Source organism: Saccopteryx leptura, chromosome 1, assembly GCF_036850995.1.
Source record: "Saccopteryx leptura isolate mSacLep1 chromosome 1, mSacLep1_pri_phased_curated, whole genome shotgun sequence".
NCBI classification, from domain to species: Eukaryota; Metazoa; Chordata; class Mammalia; order Chiroptera; family Emballonuridae; genus Saccopteryx; species Saccopteryx leptura.
In genome coordinates, this window is record NC_089503.1 from 181,335,547 (window position 1) to 181,341,546 (window position 6,000).

A 6,000-nucleotide genomic window follows, 5' to 3' on the forward strand; every position below is an offset into this window, starting at 1 on the left:
ATAAAATGGGGCAGACCGGAAGCTTGCTCTCTCTCGGTTCCTGAGATTAGTATTAGAGAGGAGAGCAGAGAGAGGCCATGTGGAGGAGAGGAGAAACAGCCAAGATGGCAAAGTGCTGAGGCAGAAGCCAGTTTGTGCAGAGAAAAGGAGATGGGGAACAGAGGTGAATAAGGCTGGTGAGGTAGAAAACTTTGATTCTAGGAAACTCAAATAAGTCAGTGGCTTTGGGAGCCCTGAATGGAAAGGGAAGTGTTTTTCCACTGTGTGTATTTCTTGCCTGCCAGGTGCAAACTAGGATAAAGATGATGGCCCACTAATTCTTGGCTTCATTGTTTCATTACTGTCTGTCTGAATCAAATGCTAACCTGCATAGGCCAGGTGGCTGTGATGGTGGCCATGGCTACTGGCTTTACAGCTCCTCAATAATTTTCTTACTTTGTTTCTCATTTTAAGGATGAAGAAACTAAGATTAATAAAAATCAAATGATGTTTCTAAAGGCACAGAGCCCATAAACTTGTATGTCAGTCTCAGATTTGTATTATCCTGGGTTCTGTTAGGTTCAAGGAAGTGTGCTGTGGCTGCCAGAGTCTAACTCTTAGAAAAAAAAGGAACAGGGAAGTGCTGACAAGGTCCCTGTGAGGCCGAGACTATGAGTCAGAGACCCTTATCAGAAGTTTACGTTTGAAATTCTCCACTGAGCTATACCCACCCCCTGTTGCTATGCTGCGCGAGACCTCCCTAGTGAATAGCTAACTGCCACATCTGCTTCTGTAAATGCTTGCTCAGCCTAGATAGCCACCCTATAAAAAGTAGCCATTTTAGAAGCTCAGGGCTACAGTGTTCCCTTGTGTGGGTTGCCTGCAGTCCCTGCGCAGGTCTGCAATAAAACTTATAAAATTTACTTTGGGTCTGCTGTGGTCTGTCTCCTGGGATGTAACAGGTCCCAAATATTTTTTATAAAATTTCTTTTTCTTTTTCATTCATCTCTAAAAAAAAGTATCTTCCTGAGCTCCTGTCAGTTCCTAAGTACTTCTGGTTTGGCACAGCCTGATTTAAATTGATTTTTGCTCAGATAAACTCTTAAAAAAATTAATATGTTGTTGGGCAGATAAAATGTATTATGCTCACTTTGTTAAAGATGGAGGCCATCGCCCAGGTGATATTAATTATTGTTGAGAATCCTTGTAGCCTGGGGCTTGGTTTTGGGATTAAGCCTTTCCCACCCTTTTTGATGTGGGGTGGTACAATCCAATCATGCCTCAGAGAAAGTGACTTTGTATTAGAGACTTCCCTATTTTGTATATTGGATTAAGAGTTTGGATTTCTACACTATAAAATGGGGACGAAGCGGGAACTTGCGCTCTTGGTTCCTGAGATTATCTTCAGAAGAGAGAGTAGAGCCAGCAGCGGAAGGAGGCCACGTGGAGTAGGTCAGGAGAAGCAGCCAAGATGGCGGAGTGCTGAGTGAGATGCCAGTTTGTGTAGAGTTTGTATCTGGGATAAGGAAGGAGATGGGGAACTGAGGAGAATAAGGCTGGTGAGCTAGAAACCTTTGATTCTAGGAAACTCGGATAAGTCAGTGGCTTTGTGAGCACTGAATGTGATTGGGTTTTGGAGCCCAGTGTGTGTTTTTACTTGCCCGCCGGTGCAAGCTAGAATGAAAGACTATGGTCCACCAGTTTTTGGCTCCGTTGTTTCTTTACCGACTGTCCGAATCCAATGCGAACCTGCATGGGCCAGGCGGCTGCTTTGATAGTAGTGGCCCTGGCCCTGCCTACTGGCTTTACATATGTCTAGTTTACCTTTAACAAGAAAGTGAACATCTTTTTTGTATTTACTTTTTCAAATAGATTCCTGATTGCTTAGGGATGACAGGGAGGTTGCTGGACTACAAAAACATAAGTGAAGACACTGGAAATCAGTGATGATGTCATAATTAATAGACCAGAACTTTGGTGTCCAAAACACCTTCAGACAAATACTGGAAAACCCAGTGTAAAGCCAGAAGCCATGGACAGGGCCACCATCACAGCAGCCTGGCCCATGCAGGTTCGCATTGGATTCGGACAGTCGGTAAAGAAACAACGGAGCCACAAACTGGTGGGCCATAGTCTTTAATTCTAGCTTGCATCCGGCGGGCAAGTAAAAATACACACTGGGCTCCAAAACCCACTCACATTCAGTGCTCACAAAGCCACTGACTTATCCGAGTTTCCTAGAATCAAAGGTTTCTAGCTCACCAGCCTTATTCTCCTCAGTTCCCCATCTCCTTCCTTATCCCAGATACAAACACTACACAAACTGGCATCTCACTCAGCACTCCGCCATCTTGGCTGCTTCTCCTGGCCACATGGCCTCTTTCTGCTCTCTGCTCTGCTCCCTCTGCTCTCTCATGCTAATCATCCCAGGAACCAAGAGAGTAAACTCCTGTCCTGCCCCCATTTTATAGTGTAGATTCATAACCTTTAATCCAATATACAAAATAGGGAAGTCTCTACTACAAAGTCACTTCTCTGAGGCATGATTGGATTGTACCACCCCACATCAAAAAGGGTAGGAAAGGCTTAATCCCAAAACCAAGCCCCAGGCTACAAGGATTCTGCCTGCCTTTAGAGACACACATTAATATCACCTGGGCAACGGCCTCCCCGTGGGCAGTGCCGTCTTTAACAAAGTGAGCATAATATATTTTATCTGCCCAACACCCAGCTATTTAGATCATGAGGTCAGGTCAATATACGGAGAAGTAATGAATAACTATAGTGTTTTTGATGACTGGGTATGCTCAGATTTTCGAAGACAGTTCTGAAGACCTCAGAAAAAGGGATTTTATGGTTGAAACCTGAAGGAATTACCAGGTGAGGAGTGGGGAGAGAGAGTGGGTGTCTAGGAATGTGGGTGTGTACAGAGAAGGCAATAGTGTTATACCTCCCTTTATGCTTCAGGACTAATTACAATAAAATTGGGTTTCTGAATAGATTTGAAAACCCCCCAGACATGCCTCTTTGTGTTATAAAGAACTGAAAGCAACTTTAGCCTAAGGCTCAGGAGAAACGCCCCTCCTCCCTTGACTACCTATAAGAATTTGAATTACAAGCCTTACCCATAATCAGAGATTATGAGAGATATAACCTCTTTTGACCCACCAATATGGGAAAGCAAAATTCTGTTTACTAAACACCTGGTCTTATGATCCTGCAATGACCCTTTGAAGTCTCCCCTCCCTCAGGTTCATTATCTCACGCCCAGCTCAGAATGTCTTATACATACATTTTCCCTTTCTGTCTCTGAATCTCTCCTGCATGTGGAGTCTCTGACTTTCTCAGGTATTCTGGGTTCCCATGCATACAAATGTACATTTTGTTACATTCTCATGAGATAGGCCAGAGCAGACACAAAGTGAATTTTATAAGTTTTACTGCAGACCTGCACAGGGACTGCAGGCAACCCATGCAAGGGAGCACTGCAGCCCCCCAAACCTGCGCAGGGACTGCAGGTAACCCACACAGGGGAACACTGCAGCCCCCTAAACCTGCACAGGGACTGCAGGCAACCCACGCCTCCGAAGAGACTGGAGCACTGCAGCCCCCCAAACCTGCGCAGGGACTGCAGGCAACCCACGCCTCCGAAGAGACAGGAGCACTGCAGCCACGAGCTTCTAAAATGGCTCCTTTTTATAGGGTGGCTATCTAGGATGAGCAACCATCATACAGAAGCTGATGTGGCTGTTAGTCATTGGCTAGGGAGGTCGTGCGCAGTTACGGGGGGGGGGGGTATTACTCAGTGGAGAATTTCAAACATAAACTTCTGATAAGGGTCTCTGACTCAATGCAGGATGTTGCTGAACTCTTTGTTCTCAGCATCACAGGGACCTTGTACACTCTTGGCAGCCCCAGCATGTCAGTACTCCCTGAGTCTAACATTTCCCCATCTCTTTTGGGCATAAATCAAATCCTTGATTCTTCATCAGTGGGGAGAATGGTATAAAGCTGGGGCTCATGAGAATTTTCTACTTTAGCTGTAGCTATAAGCTAATTAGGTCAGGGGTCCTCCCTAGTATGTGCTGGCACGCTGATAGTGTGCCCTTAGTACTACAAGCTTTACGGACTAATTTCTTTCTGCCTTGCATTTTTCTTCTCTGTACTAACTTCTTACAACTTGCACAAACCTTCTGCAACTTGCACAAACCTTCTGCAACTTACACAAACCTTCAACTTTTATGCACTTTCTTATCCAGAAATAACTGGCCTTCATAACAACTTACTTTTTCCATTCCTTTTCAAAAGTACCTCTACACCTCATACCTTCTATTATCAAAACCATACAATTCCTTTCTAATTTATCAGAATTCTTAATTCCTAAAAACCTTAACCTTCAGCAAGGACTAAGTTAGTACTAAGTAATCCTCTTTTAAAGATTGCTTTTTGGAGGTGTCCTTTTCATAAGTAGCCTATTGGACACATGACCAATATTCGTAGGTTATTCTATAGTGGTAGCTATGAGCACATATATAATTTTCATTTACCTTACAGCTTCTCTCTCAGCCAAGGGACTTATACCCCCTTTCTGTATGACTCATAGCAGTGCATCAAACCTTAAGATGACTTACTTGGCTTTCCTTTACCTTAGTTTCCCTCCCTCCCCAAAGTCTCCATGCGTGGACCAGTTAACTTCTGGTTTGTGGCTGAAGCAGGGCATGCTGTCCTTCTCAGGGTCAGCTTACAAGGGTTGGCAGGGTCAGTCTTCACTGTCCACAAAGGTGTTTCTGCTGGGACTGCAAGCTTCAGCTGGCTGCGGTGGACCCAGGCGGGTATGCCTTCTACATTGGCAGTAGTGGGAGTGGTCAGGTTCATGGTGTCTGGACCTGTCTAGGTGGGAGTCAGTCCTTGGGTGGTGTACTGCTAGAAGTGCCTCTTGAACAGTTTGCTGAGTAACCTATAAAACCTGCAAGTACCTAGGGAAAGGGTTTTACATTTCTACACTTTGCAGTTAGAGTTTAAGTCCTAGTGACCACTGCTTCTAGCTGGAATTAGCAGCAGGTCCCAGCCTATAATAGGCATGGGGCATTGAGATGAGAGACTGTCAATACCCACAGTAGAGATCTTTGAGGGATAAATAAAACTTAAATATTCAAGCAAGGCATAGTAGATGGCCCTTGTGTTATTAGCTTATCTGCTACTTGGAAGAAATACCTTAGGCTCGTGAACGATGTCCTTGGGCCTTCAGTGGCAATTCCCAGCACGCTGGGCAAGGTCAGGTCACAGGTAGCTGGAGCAGGGCTAGAAGAGACTGAACCCTCCCTCTATGGAGCAAGTGGGCAGCTTACCTTCTCATGTCCCTCTTTTCACAGCACAGACGTGTCCCTTGATGGGGCCAGGAAGCCTTGCAGGCTTCAGTTCAATGACCTTTCTTTCTACTCTGGAGCAGGGCCTTGATGAAGCTATGAAGCCCCTTAGGGCGCTGGAGCCAAAAGTTGGTATTTCCTGACTTCTTTTGGGCCTTATTTGCCTTTTCTGTTATTTCCTTGGTCATTATAGACCTTAAAAGCCATGCTCAGAAGATCTCACTGAGGGGCTTGACTAAGAGAGCAAAACTGGGTATCCTGTATTTAAAGAAGCCTAAAGCAGTGGGTTTAGAAGGGTTCGTAATTCCCTAAATCTTCTCCTCGGGTCTAGCTCCAGATAGGAGGTGGGGATTCCCCGGAGCCAAAGAAGAGGAGGGCAGGGGCTGTAGCAAGGTGATGATAACCTCTAACAGCGCTGTTATCTTTTGCCTCACTAAGCAGTGGCTCAGCCCTTGAGCCAGTGCCCAAGGAGGAGGGGCAAGTGCCTGAAACTGTGAGGGGAGCCTGCCGCTTCTTCTGCAGCCAGCTGCAACCTGGCTGCCTTTTCTTTCTCTACCTCTGCTGCTATACTGGCTGCATACTGACCGTGCCACCTGCCTGCAGGTGGGTGCTGGTGATAGTACGCTAGACTCTCTATGTTATCTATGGGTCTAGC

General features: G+C 45.6%; 1 long non-coding RNA gene across 1 annotated transcript; it reads right to left on the minus strand.

The window, feature by feature from the left end:
• Positions 1 to 3,403: 3,403 nt before the first annotated feature.
• Positions 3,404 to 4,495, minus strand: LOC136403469 (uncharacterized). Its single transcript, XR_010751142.1, has 2 exons — positions 3,597 to 4,495; positions 3,404 to 3,533 (listed from the first exon to the last, which is right to left on the minus strand). It is a non-coding gene; the product is annotated as an uncharacterized lncRNA (long non-coding RNA).
• Positions 4,496 to 6,000: the final 1,505 nt, after the last annotated feature.